The sequence below is a fragment of the Ranitomeya imitator genome, chromosome 3 (assembly GCF_032444005.1).
Source record: "Ranitomeya imitator isolate aRanImi1 chromosome 3, aRanImi1.pri, whole genome shotgun sequence".
NCBI lineage: Eukaryota > Metazoa > Chordata > Amphibia > Anura > Dendrobatidae > Ranitomeya > Ranitomeya imitator.
This window is the reverse complement of record NC_091284.1, coordinates 99,908,887-99,923,896: the sequence shown is the minus strand read 5'-3', so window position 1 is coordinate 99,923,896 and position 15,010 is coordinate 99,908,887. Positions and strand designations below refer to the sequence as shown.

Sequence of the window (15,010 nt, the reverse complement as noted above, 5' to 3'; positions counted from 1 at the left end):
CGGGCGACCCCCCCCCCATAAACCGCAGCTGGATCATCGGGCGACCCCCCCCCCATAAACCGCAGCTGGATCATCGGGCGACCCCCCCCCCATAAACCGCAGCTGGATCATCGGGCGACCCCCCCCCCCATAAACCGCAGCTGGATCATCGGGCGACCCCCCTCCCCCCCTCATAAACCGCAGCTGGATCATCGGGCGACCCCCCCCCCCCCCTCATAAACCGCAGCTGGATCATCGGGCGACCCCCCCCCCCCTCATAAACCGCAGCTAGATCATCGGGCGACCCCCCCCCCCCCTCAAACCGCAGCTGGATCATCGGGCGACCCCCCCCCCCATAAACCGCAGCTGGATCATCGGGCGACCCCCCCCCCATAAACCGCAGCTGGATCACCGGGCGACACCCCCCCCCCCCCCATAAACCGCAGCTGGATCATCGGGCGACCCCCCCCCCCCCAATAAACCGCAGCTGGATCATCAAGCGATCCTCCCCCCATAAAACCGCAGCTGGATCATCGGGCGACCCCCCCCCCCAATAAACTGCAACTGGATCATCGGGCGACCTCCATAAACCACAGCTGGATCATCGGGCGACCTCCATAAACCACAGCTGGATCATCGGGCGACCCCCATAAACCACAGCTGGATCATCGGGCGACCCCCATAAACCACAGCTGGATTTTTGGGTGACCCCATAATCAGGCAAGGAATTGGAAAATTAACACTACACTAGGGAAATATGATGCATAACGATATTAGGGAAAGGTTGATTTCAGGATACAGCTTGAATATAACAATTGCCCTTAGAAGTCGTCCCATTTGAGACACGGCAGAGAGTTCACAAATGACTGAAAAGCGAGAAAAGCACAAACACCTCTCCAATCCTGAGAAGACATGCCCAATAATGCCCAGGTGGGAACACCACGTTAAAAGGAATGAATCTTCCGAAACTTAATTTTATTCTTAAAAATAAGATCATGCATTACAAGTACGGTATATTTTTTCATATCACTAACAATTAAAAGTCAATTTTAGTAATCTTGAAATTTTCACACTGACCACTGGGGCTTTAGACTCATTTACGGTCTTTTCAGCAAGCATTTTCATCAGTAGAGGTAGAATAGCAAATAATCACAGGCAACAACTCTATAAACAACTCATAAGAGGATCCGCCAATAACAACAGGTGTTGTCACAGCCGACCCTGCTCCTCCTTTCACAATGATCTTTGCACACTCATCAGATGCTTCAATACAAACAATAGGGTCATTGTGGCTAATGTTAGTGTGCATACTGAAATAACAGTCTAAAAAGCCCCAGTGTCCTGTGTGGAAAAAGCTTTTTTTTTTTTTTTTTTAAATACAAAATTGTGACATGGCATAAAGTCCTTTCCTTTAACATTCTCTGAAAGAGATCCAGTCACCTAAAAATTCCCCAAAACACTATTTAAAGGGAACCCGTCACCCCGTTTTTTCAGTAGGAGATAAAAATACCGTTAAATAGGGCCTGAGCTGTGCGTTACAATAGGATATTTTTTGTCCCCTGATTCCCTACCTATGCTGCCGAAATACCTTACAAAAGGGTCCTTTTTCGCCTGTCAATCAGGCTGGTCAGGTCAGATGGGCGTGGTCACAGCGCTGTTTCTCCCCCACATCTTGCTTAAGTTCCCGTTGGTGGCGTAGTGCTTCTCGCATGCGCAAGTGCCGAATGCACTGCGCAGCTGTAGAAAAAGAGCGCGCTCGCCGCTATTCAGCGGTTTCTCAGTGGGCGCGGCCATCTTCCTGAGGCCGCGCGTGCGCAAATGGAGTCTCCTGCTTCCCGGGGCTTCAGGAAAATCGGCGAGCGCGCTCTTTTTCTACAGCTGCGCAGTGCATTCGGCACTTGCGCATGCGAGAAGCACTACGCCACCAACGGGAACTTAAGCAAGATGTGGGGGAGAAACAGCGCTGTGACCACGCCCATCTGACCTGACCAGCCTGATTGACAGGCGAAAAAGGACACTTTTGTAAGGTATTTCGGCAGCATAGATAGGGAATCAGGGGACAAAAAATACCCTATTGTAACGCACAGCTCAGGCCCTATTTAACGGTATTTTTATCTCCTACTGAAAAAACGGGGTGACAGGTTCCCTTTAACTGTTGATATAGTGGTAATTTGTATGTAACTATCATGTCTGGCTTACTGGTGTGGCACGGCTGCAGGTAGAAAATGATGGGTTTTTCTCCCTGTAACGGCTCATGCTCAATCATCGGAGCGGTCAGTCACTGCTCACAACAGTGAGCGCACTGTAATCACCCCCCACTGCACTGACAGTACGCTCTGAATGTGTGTACAGCGGGCAGTCAGTGTACAGCGGGCAGCAAGCTGTAGCTCCCTGCACAGATCCGAAGACGGGAAGCGAGAGGCTGCAGGGAGAATATACCGTAACGCCATTTTCTCTATGTACTCACGTTTCCAGTAAGCCAACTGTACATAATTTTTTTTTTTAAATACATTTCACAAATACATTATTAAACAGGTCACTTTCTGATGCCAACTCTAAAAGGGAATCTGTCATGTAAAATAATGCTACTAACCCGCAGGTAACTCGCATTCTGACACTGCGGCAGAGACCCTGAGAGCCCCACTGACGGGGGAAAGTGAACTTACTCTCCCCCCAACTGTGTTCGGCTTCCAATCCCAGGGGTAGCTGCGCGTGTGGCCCCCAGCACTGACTGACAGCAGTCATTAATGCTGAGTCGGCTGGGGGGGGGGTTATGACTGAAGCCGTGCCACCTTTATTACTGGGAGCCAAACAGCGCCAGGGGAAAAAGCTAATTTCCTCCAGTCAGCGGGGCTCTCAGTGTTGGTGCCGCACAGTGTCAGAGCGTCATTAACCTGCAGATTAACCCAATATCTGCAGGTATAATATCTGCAGGTTAAGAGTGTTATTTTACATGACAGGTTCCCTTTAAGTATAGCAGGGTAGTACTGGGATGGTAGGCTAGACTCAAGTCAGGTGTAATATCACAGAGCGCATACTGGTGTGCACCAGAAGGTGTATTAGAAATCATTATATACAGTCATTACAAACAGAGCGATCTATTTCAAGCATTTATTTCTGTTAATGTTGATGATTATGGCTTACAGCCAATGAAAACCCAAAAGTCATTATCTCAGTAAATTAGAATTAAAAAACACCTGCAAAGGCTTCCTACGGGTATGTGCACACGATGCAGATTTAGTGCAGAATTGGTGCAGAACTGCAGCAGATTTTTCTGCTGCACAAACGCTGCAGAACTGCACTGTGATTTACAGTACAATGTAAATCAATGTGAAAAAAAAGCTGTGCACATGGTGCAGAAAAATCTGCGCAGAAACGCTGCAGATTTCAAAGAAGTGCACGTCACTTCTTTTGTGCAGTTCTACAGCGTTTCTGCGCAGATTTTTCTGCACCATGTGCACAGCTTTTTTTTCACATTGATTTACATTGTACTGCGCAGAAACTACATCAAATCTGCAGATGCAGATTTAGTGCATAAAATTCTGCACCACATTTCCTACGTGTGCACATAGCCTAAGTGTTCAAAAAAGTCACTTAGTTAAAGGTCTGTTTCAGAAGGCTCCACAATCATGGGGAAGACTGCTGAATTGACAGATGTCCAGAAGGCAGTCATTGACAACAAGAAGGGTAAATTTTGCATTTCATTTGGAAATCAAGATCCCAGAGTCTGGAGGAAGAGTGGAGAGGCCACAATCCAAGCTGCTTGATGTTTAGTGTGAAGTTTCCACAATCAGTGATGGTTTGGGGAGCAATGTCATCTACTGGTGTAGGTCCACTGTGTTTTATCAAGACCTAAGTCAGCAGTCTACCAGGAAATTTTAGAGCACTTCATGTTTCCCTCTGCCGACAAGCTTTTTGGAAAAGGAAATTTCACTCTCCAGCAGGACTTGGCCCCTGTCCACACTGCTAAAAGTACCAATACCTGGTTTAAAAACACTGTGCTTGATTGGCAGCAAACTCGCCTGATCTTAACCCCACATAGAATCTATGGGTATTGTCAAGAGGTAGTCACTGTCTGTAATGACTAATATAGGAGTTTCACTTTTTTGTATTGAAGAACTGAAATAAATTAACTTTTTGATGATATTCTAATTTTGTGAGAAGCACCTGTACTATATATTACACATTCGTTTATTTGAGGCAAATTTGTGTTGCAGAATATAGATGTGACCCTGTCACTACAGTGAACTGCATTACAAACATTGGAAAAGGCCTTTTGCAGCAAAAAAAAAACAACAACGACAAAACCAATGTTCAATGACCACAGAAGGCACAGACCTTGGAAGGACCTGTTACTGTAGAAAGACCTGCAGACATGAGCAGATCGCTGCATCTATGGTACCACAAGACTGGTCCATATTCATATAGCTGTTGGAAGAGTGCTCCGTCAGGATTTGTAGTTTTTGAGGAGTATTCTGGTATCTTCTTTCCATAGGGGGGTCACCTGGCAACAACTGGGTCTTTAAGTACGCTGTGCTCAGTTGTCAAATCATTTTGGAGTCCAAATTTATTTTGAGAACAATATGAAAAAGTCAATTGCACTACTTGGGGTCCAAGCCCAATAAGTGAGCAGTGTGTGGGCATCTGGCCCATGTATATGGGCAATAGTCAAATTTTAATTTTAAGGGATTCAGAGAATATGAGTATATACACACCACTGGATATTGGATACTGGATTTATTACCAATGATCGAATCACTATTATTCTGAATTCATTTAATGGCCTCGGGGACCCAACCCAATGAAATGCACTGTCCTTGTAGCTTCAAGACAGCGCTGGACATATTAAAGCAACAGCAGCACAGAAGGTCGATCATGGGTTCTATCAGTAGGTGGCAGGGCGAAATATTCTATCCACAAGCGCCAACCTTAGTCTCTGTTACCAGGGCTTTGAAAAATTTTACTGCAAATAAATCTGCTGCAGAGAAAGATGCTCAAACCCCGCACAGCATGGATCGAGAGTCTGGCTCCATCATTTCACCCAGGGATGTTTGGATCTGAAACGCTGCAGTAAGTGGACCTGGGACTATGGCTCGCGTGACCAGTCCGAAATGCAGATCTCTGGCAGCTTCTCCCTGGTCGAGTAACATGCTCTCCCAATGTGTGTGTACAGGGAGAGACCCAATAGTCATGGAGAGCAGGATGGGGAAAAGCTGCCGGAGACCTGCCTCTTGGACTCGTCACACCAGTCATAGTCCCTGGCCGGCTTTTAGAAGTATGTAGTCTCTGAAACACCGTGGTGTGCTACCTGCTGACATGACTGAGTCTGAGTGACCATCCTGAATCAGATATCAGGTTCCTGCTAATAAATGGAGTCATGCAATAAGCCGGCCCCAACGGAGCTCCACACCCCAGTTACATTTTTCCTGGCAATGTAATGTGTTGCACAGGGGATAGCAACGTGGAGAAGCAGCCAAAAGAGCAAAACACCCGTTCCCTTCATGGTTGGTTGGAGCCATGTAATAAAACCACATTTATTAGGAAAGGAACCTGTGTGGAAAAAAAATGCTCGAGTCCCCACGGCTGCATGTCCCGTGGCTGTCCAACAGCCACAACACGTGAAGGATTGCCTAAAAGACAGGATCCCTGCATGTGTTACGGCTGTTCAACAGCCGAGGCAACTCAAGCGGGTTTTTCAAGCACGCTGAAAATACTCTATTAGGACATGAGCATGCTCAGATAACACCAAGTACACTCGCTCTTCACTAGACATGGACGTCACAAACTTGGTTACTAGGGTTGGTCAGGAGCGTGCATACATTACAGAATTGGGGCACAGCCGGTGTTTTAGTTTAGATCTGTGAAATAACCGAAAAGAAATAAAATAAAAACAGAAAAGACTCAATCTAAATAACAACCGCACAATGTAAATTACTGTGTACACTGAACCTTGCACCTTCGAGAAGATCCAGCAGCCATTACAGGTTTATGATTCATCGGCTCAGCTGTAAACAGAATGCAGCTTTATTAGAAGACACAATTAAGGGACTCGTAGGGAAACAGTCTAATTGCCTAACCTCCTTCCGCTTGGCAGCCTCCATGTACTTCTTCAGCAACTGGAGAGGGTGGCGATGGGCTGGCAGCAGCATTACCACAGCCTACTCCGGCACAAAAGGGACACGCAGATCGCAAACGCCGCCAGCACGGAAACGCTCTCTCCCAGGAGGAATGGAGGGGAGGTGGTCTCAGGGGGTCTGCACTGACAAACACAATTTAAGTACGCTATAAAGACTTTATATAACAGGGAGAAGTAATGGCAGCATGTGCACTTCCAGAATTCACCACGACTCCGAGGAGGAGCCAAAGTGACAGTGCGAGGGCCGGAGAGGCTCCGCATCAGAGACCGCACACCTACAGAGTATTCACACTACAGCTATCACTTTAAGGCAGTGTGCACACGTTGCTGATTTTTCGCGGTTTTTTTTCGCGATAAAAACTAAAAAAAAACAGCATACAATATACATCCCATCATTTGGAAAGAATTCTGCACGTTTTGTGCACATGTTTGTTCGCAGAAACAAAAATGCATCGCGGTAAAAAACGCAGCATGTTCATTAATTTTGCGTTTTTTTTTGCGGATTTCCCACTATAAAATGCATTGGGAAATGTCTGTAAAAAAACGCATCAAAAACGCGCAAAAAACGCATGCAGATTTCTTGCAGAAAATGTCAGGTTTTTCTCAGGAATTTTCTGCAAGAAATCCTGAACCTGTGCACATTGGCTGGCCAGGCGCCCTTAGGCTATCCGTATAAACCAAGCACACAAAAGTATAGCGCACATATTATATATTAAAATAAAAACAAAAAAACCACGTTCACACGCTCAGTATTTGGTCAGTATTTTACCTCAGTATTTGTAAGCCAAAACCAGGAGTGGGTGAGAAATGCAGAAGTAGTGACCTGTTTCTATTATACTTTTCCTCTGATTGTTCCTCTCCTGGTTTTGTCTTACAAATACTGAGGTAAAATATTGACCAAATACTGATAGTGTGAACATGGCCTTATTGCTGTTTTAATTATTGTCTCCATTTTGCAGAAACTGGATATTCTTATTAGGCTCCTCGGTATGGCCACGAGGCTCTGCGCACTGTCTGCCGACAGGTATTACATGCACCGCCTCCCTCACAGGTGATTGACAGCTCTGGCTTACAGAAGCTTTATCTACAGGCAGTGCTGTCAATCACCAGTGAGGGAGGCGGGGCACATAAAACCTGTGGGCGGAGAGTGCGCAGAGCCTGAGCCACACCCAGTGTGCACCAAGAACCATAGTTAGCATATTTGATTAAGTTAAAGTTTCTGCAGAAGAAGGCAGTGATTACAGCAGTAAAGATGCAGCTTTCTATCGGCTACGTTGTCTACAAGGCTTTACTGTACGTTTGTGCTGACCAGATTCCCTGTACACTGGAACTTGCTGACTGGTGGGCACCTGACTGCTGGACCCCCCCCCCCCCCTTCCCCATCAATCACCAGAACAGGTCTGTGCAGAGCCCCGTCTGAATATAACGAACAGTGCACACTGCTGCTCTATTCATCCTCTATGGGACTACCGGAAAAAGCCAAGCGCCATAGAGAATGAGAGGAGCGGGCTGGCACATGCCTGGCCACGGCTCCATTCAGAGACCCGTCCTCAGGATAGGTACCACTTCTGTATCTAGGAATAACCCATTGATGAACTAAAAACTGACAGCTTTCTGACAGAAACAGCGCCCCATCTATCCAGGGGCTGTGTGTGGTAATGCAGATCTGCTCTATTTACAAGAATGGAGCAGCAATGCTAGAGACTTATTTTTAATGTAGTAAAGCAGCCATGTTTTTCATAACTCAGTCGATAACGTTAATGACCCAAGTCCGTCCGTATACACTGTGCGCTCGCCTGGCTCCAGCATTATCACTACCAAACTAAGGCCAGGAGCACAGGGCCATTCTGGCAGCGTCACTACTTTAGTGCTTGCAGCAGCCAAACTAATGTATAGATGGAGTCTATACTAAATATATGAGCGAGCACCTAGACTCCCCCCATGGTATAATACCCCGAGCACTGTAGGGAAAACCGTGCTCAGACATCAGTGACGGAGCCTGGGCCCAATGACCCCATACACAATAGATAGGCGAGACATCTCTCCAAATGCCCATACACACGGCTGCTCGGCCCTGTGCTCTATGAGAAGTCGATTTCTTGAACTGAAGGTTTGGCCATTGGAAATGTAACTGGCTGGCTCCTTCTCTCCGGACATCTTCCGTTGAGGCACAGCCGTGAGTCCCCCATACACCAGAGACTATCGACATGTTCTAACAACTTTAATCTAAAGTGCTTGGGGCCTTTTTGCTGGCAGAAGTCCCGAGTAACCCAAGTTATCAGTCGTGTGAGAAAAGTTACATATAGCATTACACAGATTTTACAGAACTAAAAGGCAAGAAAACCTGAGAGTACGAGGAAAGGCCCTTATATCAGGGGAGTTCCTGCACAATGAATCTTCATTCGTAATGATGTTTGGGGTAGTAGGCACCAACGTTCTGCCCAAACAGTACTTTGTGCCCAGTGCATTCCCGGATATTGGTCAGTCGTTGACCTTTTCTTGGCTTTCCGTGTGCCATCAATTGTAGGTAGCAATTAAGAGGTCAGGAAGACGATCCATGTCTATCAGGCCTATAGGACATCACGGAGGTGGGTCTCCCATATAGAACTCCCCTCCATGGGCCAGAACACAGGGCTGCCATGAATATGTGGACATTGATCACCCACAAGGGCCGCGATCTACACAGGGTCGTCTGTGAGGATACTTATAAATACAGTGTCGGCAAAAAAAAAAAAAATCTTTACAAGTTCAATGAAATTCAAGTGGATTCAAGTGTTTTATTGTGGATATTTTATTACAATTAGTATTTTGTCATGCCACCCTTACATTTTATCACCATCTGCAGTCGTTTATGCATGGATTCAGCACCCCACACCATCAGGGTGTCTAACAGTCTCTTAACTGTATATTTTGGGTAATACCGTGACACGGTACTCGGACAACGCACAACCTTTGAGCCTCCCCTGACCAGCCTGAAAGTGCTCTCATCACTAAACATCACTTTCTTCCACTCTTCAGATGTCCAATCTTGATATTTCTTACAGAAGACAGCCTTTTCTTCTTCATTGCTGCTGTGAGCAGGGGCTTCTTTGCGGCACGGCAACTTGGTAGACCCAGGTCCTTCTGCAGGCGGTGACGAATTGTCCTAGTTGCGATGTTCTGGAGGAGCATAGGGTACTTAGTTATAGAAGGATGTGACATCACTTCACGCTCCAGAAGCTTATCAGTCCTTGGTGAAGTCTTCTTAGGTGCGCCAGAGCCTGGCTTCCTCTGCGGTACCATCCCGGGAGGCAATGATGCCGCCAACCGCTTCGGTTGATAAATTGCTTCTCTTGACACTCCCAGATCTCTAGCTACAGCAATCACCGAATCCCCCTTCTCGAGCAGAGTCAAGGCACGGGATTTCTCTTCCATTTTAAGCTTCTTTCGACCCATTGTGGGAGATAATAAAAAACTGAGGGAGATAATAAAAGACTGCCTAATAGCAAAACTGGCTGGGCTGCACATAACCAATCAGAGTGCAGCTTTCGCTTTACCAGAGAAGTGAAAACTGAGCGTTGATTGGTTGATATTTGCAACAAAGGCAGCTTTAATATTAGACAGTTTTTTATTATCTCCCCCATTGTGTACACTTAAAAAGTGAAATTATAATGTGGATTTTACATGTAAAGTTTTTTTTTTCGGCACTGTACATCATGTGCAGAATGTTGTGTAACACATAGGTGCCACACGACGTACACCTGGACTTTAACCGGAACCAGTAGATTTGCTGAAGTATGCGGTTAGTAAAACAATTACACAAGATCTCATGGCAGATTTCCCAAGATTTGCAGTTTAATATCCAAAATTCAGATTTTAATTCTGCAGCTGATGAGCTACATCATAAACTCTGCTGAAATCAATGGGAGGCAGAATTATTTCTGGCACCAACGTCCATGTGCGTACTGCCAGCTCCTGAACCCACGAGGGGTCACAATATGCTGCAGTAGTCACCAGGTTCATGTATCGAGCCATTAGTGATCTCAGAAGATCAGGACCTCGTCCACGGGACAGAACCATAGAAAATCCCAAAAGGCCCTAAAATGTCCACATGCACCGACCCTTATGGTGACCAGAAACACTAATGCAAACTACAAAAAGTACAATTAGTGGTCAGTACTTAGAGAGATTGTCTCAGGAGAAAAAAAAAAAAAGTAACACTTTCAGAAAGCAGCCCCTAGGGGTGATCACCCGATTCCTCCAAGTCCCTAACAGGCCACATGGACCGGGATGGTCCTGATGAAGGGACCCCTTTAAATCATATAAACTATTACAACTGGGTTATTTTTTTCTAATTTGCAGAGGTAAAATGACAAACAGTGCGCGGCTGCTGTGTCGCATGTAGTGAGGGCGTACAGTGTATATAGCGGCCCGTATGGAGCGCCAGCAGTCTGTTACACAGGAATCTGTGGTTTCTATTTTGTGGATCCTAGCGGTGGGACATGAGAATGAGGCCCCACTAGTTGTACAACATGCAGCTCGCTCAAGTGCATTAGCTCAGCAGTTTTCAACACTCCCGCATAAGAGAATGGTACCGATTGAGTCTGCACCCACTACACTCAATCCTGCCCAGTCACCTAACTGCTGCAAACAATCACTGGCCTGGACACTCCATGCAGATTTAACCACTTAAAGGCCCCTTCACATTAAGCGACGCTGCAGCGATACCGACAACGATCCGGATCGCTGCAGCGTCGCTGTTTGGTCGCTGGAGAGCTGTCACACAGACCGCTCTCCAGCGACCAACGATCCCGAGGTCCCCGGTAACCAGGGTAAACATCGGGTAACTAAGCGCAGGGCCGCGCTTAGTAACCCGATGTTTACCCTGGTTACCATGCTAAAAGTAAAAAAAAAACAAACACTACATACTTACCTACAGCCGTCTGTCCTCCAGCGCTGTGCTCTGCACTCCTCCTGTACTGTCTGGGAGCCGGAAAGCAGAGCGGTGACGTCACCGCTCTGCTTTCCGGCTCACAGACAGTACAGGAGGAGAGCAGAGAAGCAGAGCGCAGCGCTGGAAGACAGACAGCGGTAGGTAAGTATGTAGTATTTGTTTTTTTTTTACTTTTAGCATGGTAACCAGGGTAAACATCGGGTTACTAAGCGCGGGTGCGCTTAGTTACCCGATGTTTACCCTGGTTACCAGTGAAGACATCGCTGGATCGGTGTCACACACGCCGATCCAGCGACGAAATAAAGTTCTGGACTTTATTCAGCGACCAACGATCTCCCAGCAGGGGCCTGATCGTTGGTCGCTGTCACACAACGATTTCATTAACGATATCGTTGCTACGTCACAAATAGCAACGATATCGTTAACGATATCGTTATGTGTGAAGGTACCTTAACCCAGTAATTGGCTGCAGCGGTCAGGTGACAATCATCATTACCAGGGAGGGAGGGGAACTCACAATCCTTTAATAATCAGGCAACATGCCTTGGTAAGGCTGCTCAGTATGAGTTGGTGATGGTCGGCCAGTAGAGACTCCACTCTCCATTGGAGGGGCAGCGCACAAGCACCACACACACACAGGGGCGGCGCACAAGCACCACACACACACACACACACACACAGGGGGGCGGCGCACAAGCACCACCACACACACACACAGGGGGCGGCGCACATGCACCACCACCCACACACAGGGGGCGGCGCACATGCACCACCACCACACACACACACACACACACACACACACACAGGGGGGCGGCGCACAAGCACCACACACACACACACACACAGGGGGGCGGCGCACAAGCACCACACACACACACACACACACAGGGGGGGCGGCGCACAAGCACCACACACACACACAGGGGGGTGGCGCACAAGCACCACACACACACACAGGGGGGTGGCGCACAAGCACCCCACACACACACACAGGGGGGTGGCGCACAAGCACCACACACACACACAGGGGGGTGGCGCACAAGCACCACACACACACACAGGGGGGTGGCGCACAAGCACCACACACACACACGGGGCGGCGCACAAGCACCACACACACACACGGGGCGGCGCACAAGCACCACACACACACACGGGGCGGCGCACAAGCACCACACACACACACACAGGGGGGGGTGGCGCACAAGCACCACACACACACACACAGGGGGGTGGCGCACAAGCACCACACACACACACACAGGGGGGTGGCGCACAAGCACCACACACACACACGGGGCGGCGCACAAGCACCACACACACACACGGGGCGGCGCACAAGCACCACACACACACACGGGGCGGCGCACAAGCACCACACACACACACGGGGCGGCGCACAAGCACCACACACACACACGGGGCGGCGCACAAGCAGCACACACACACACACAGGGGGGGCGCGCAAGCACCACACGCACGGGGCGGCGCGCAAGCACCACACGCACGGGGCGGCGCGCAAGCACCACACGCACGGGGCGGCGCACAAGCACCACACGCACGGGGCGGCGCACAAGCACCACACGCACGGGGCGGCGCACAAGCACCACACGCACGGGGCGGCGCACAAGCACCACACGCACACACACACACACGGGGGGCGGCGCACAAGCACACCACACACACACACACACAGGGGGCGGCGCACAAGCACCACACACACACACACAGGGGGGCGCACAAGCACCACACACACGGGGCGGCGCACAAGCACCACCACACACATACACACGGGGCGGCGCACGAGCACCACACACACAGGGGGCGGCGCATGAGCACCACCACACACACATATATATATATACAGGGGGAGGCGCACAAACACCACCACAGACACACACACAGGGGGCGGCGCACAAGCACCACCAAACACATACATACAGGGGGCGGCACACAAGCACCACACACACACACACAGGGGGCGGCGCACAAGCACCACACACACAGGGGGCGGCGCACAAGCACCACACACACACATACATACATACATACATACAGGGGTCGGCACAAGCACCACCACTAATATATACACCTATAAACGCATACATACACACACAGTGGCGCACAAGCACCAATATTATATACACACACACACGGGGCGGCGCACAAGCACTAACATACACACCCGTGCGGGGCGGCGCACAAGCACCACTAGTATATACATATATATGCACGCACACATACATACGGGGCGGCGCACAAGCACCACTAGTATATACATATATATGCACGCACACACACGGGGCGGCGCACAAGCACTACCATACACACCCATGCGGGGCGGCGCACAGCACCACTAGTATATACATATATATGCACACATACATACGGGGCAGCGCACAAGCACCACTAGTATATACATATATATGCACGCACACACACGGGGCGGCGCACAAGCACCACTAGTATATACATATATATGCACGCACACATACATACGGGGCGGCGCACAAGCACCACTAGTATATACATATATATGCACACACACATACGGGGCGGCACACAAGCACCACCATACACACCCATGCGGGGCAGCGCACAAGCACCACTAGTATACATACATATATATATGCACACACATTGGGGTGGTGCGCATGAAGCCCCCGCTGCAGCACAGCTCTCCTTACAGCCGGCCGGCTCCTGTGACTGGGGGCTGCCGGCTCTGGCCGGGTACACACAATGCAGGGCGGACATAGAGCACTTACATTTCTGAAGTCCAGTGTTCATCTGCGGCTGAGGGAGAAGCAGGAAGGCGAGGTCCCCCGGTCCCGGCTATCAGGCCAGCATGGCAGAGCTGCACTAACACCGCATGGGGGGTCGCCGCACTCCGCCTCGCACTGTACAGAGAGAGAAAGCACAGGTCAGACCGGGGGCAGCAGCAGCAGCAGCAGACACACTGCGGGGCGTAGCCACAGGAGGGCCGCGCCGCAGCCAATGTGCGTCCGGGCCCACCCAACCCGCACCGGGGAACAATGAGAAGACCCCGGACACACAGGCGACCGGAGAGAGGGAGGAGGGGTCGGCAAGGCCGCAGAGGAGGCTGCGCTCACCTAGCAGGGCTGCATCGGACGATCAATGGCAGAGATCAGCCCCGTCCTCTAGTGCCTGCTGATTTGCCGATTACTATTTGGTGAATCAGCAGGCACTGAGAGAAGGGGCTGTACTCTCCCCATTGGTCCGCCCGGCACCGGTGACGTCAGCACGTACTAACGCAGCGCGTCATTTCGTCACACGCAATCCAAACTGAGGCGCCATCTCCGGGAAGGGGGCGGGGTGAGTCCGTGCAGCTGTAATGGGTGTGCGGCTCCGTCCCGTCCTCCCTCTGGCTCCAGCCGCGGCTCACACGGTACCGCGCTCCTGACACAGCGGCTCCGGGATATTATATACTGCGGTATGGGGACGTTTCTAAAGCTATTGCTCACTGTTATCAGCCACTGTGGTTGGAGCGGACTGCTGTGCTGATACCGGCAGTGCTGGAAGTCTCCACCCCGCAGGCCGGTATTGCCCCAAGGTCACTAATAACGCGCGGCCACAGGTGTCAGACGGTTATTACCCCCTCACCGGCCCGCGCTGCGGTGTGGCCACATGACCGTGCAGGGATGACAGCGTGAATATGACCGGGAGCGGAGGCGCGGACGGCAGACAGGAAGCGGGCCACAATCCACGTCACTCACCCTGGGGCAGGAGATACATGGACCGACGGCCCTGCAGCTCCACGGGTAGCCTACACTCCCCGCTCCATCGGTACTGTACGCGCCGTGCCAGTCCCTTCCCCATCGGTACTGTACGCGCCGTGCCAGTCCCTTCCCCATCGGTACTGTACCGGTCCCGTCACCATCGGTACTGTACGCGCCGCTCCCTTCCCCATCGGTACTGTACCCACTGCACTGGTCCCGTCA

General features: G+C 50.1%; 1 pseudogene; it reads right to left on the bottom strand.

The window, feature by feature from the left end:
• The window catches only part of LOC138671462 (protein FAM222B-like), a 41,507-nt pseudogene extending 27,173 nt beyond the window's left edge, over positions 1 to 14,334 (bottom strand).
• Positions 14,335 to 15,010: the final 676 nt, after the last annotated feature.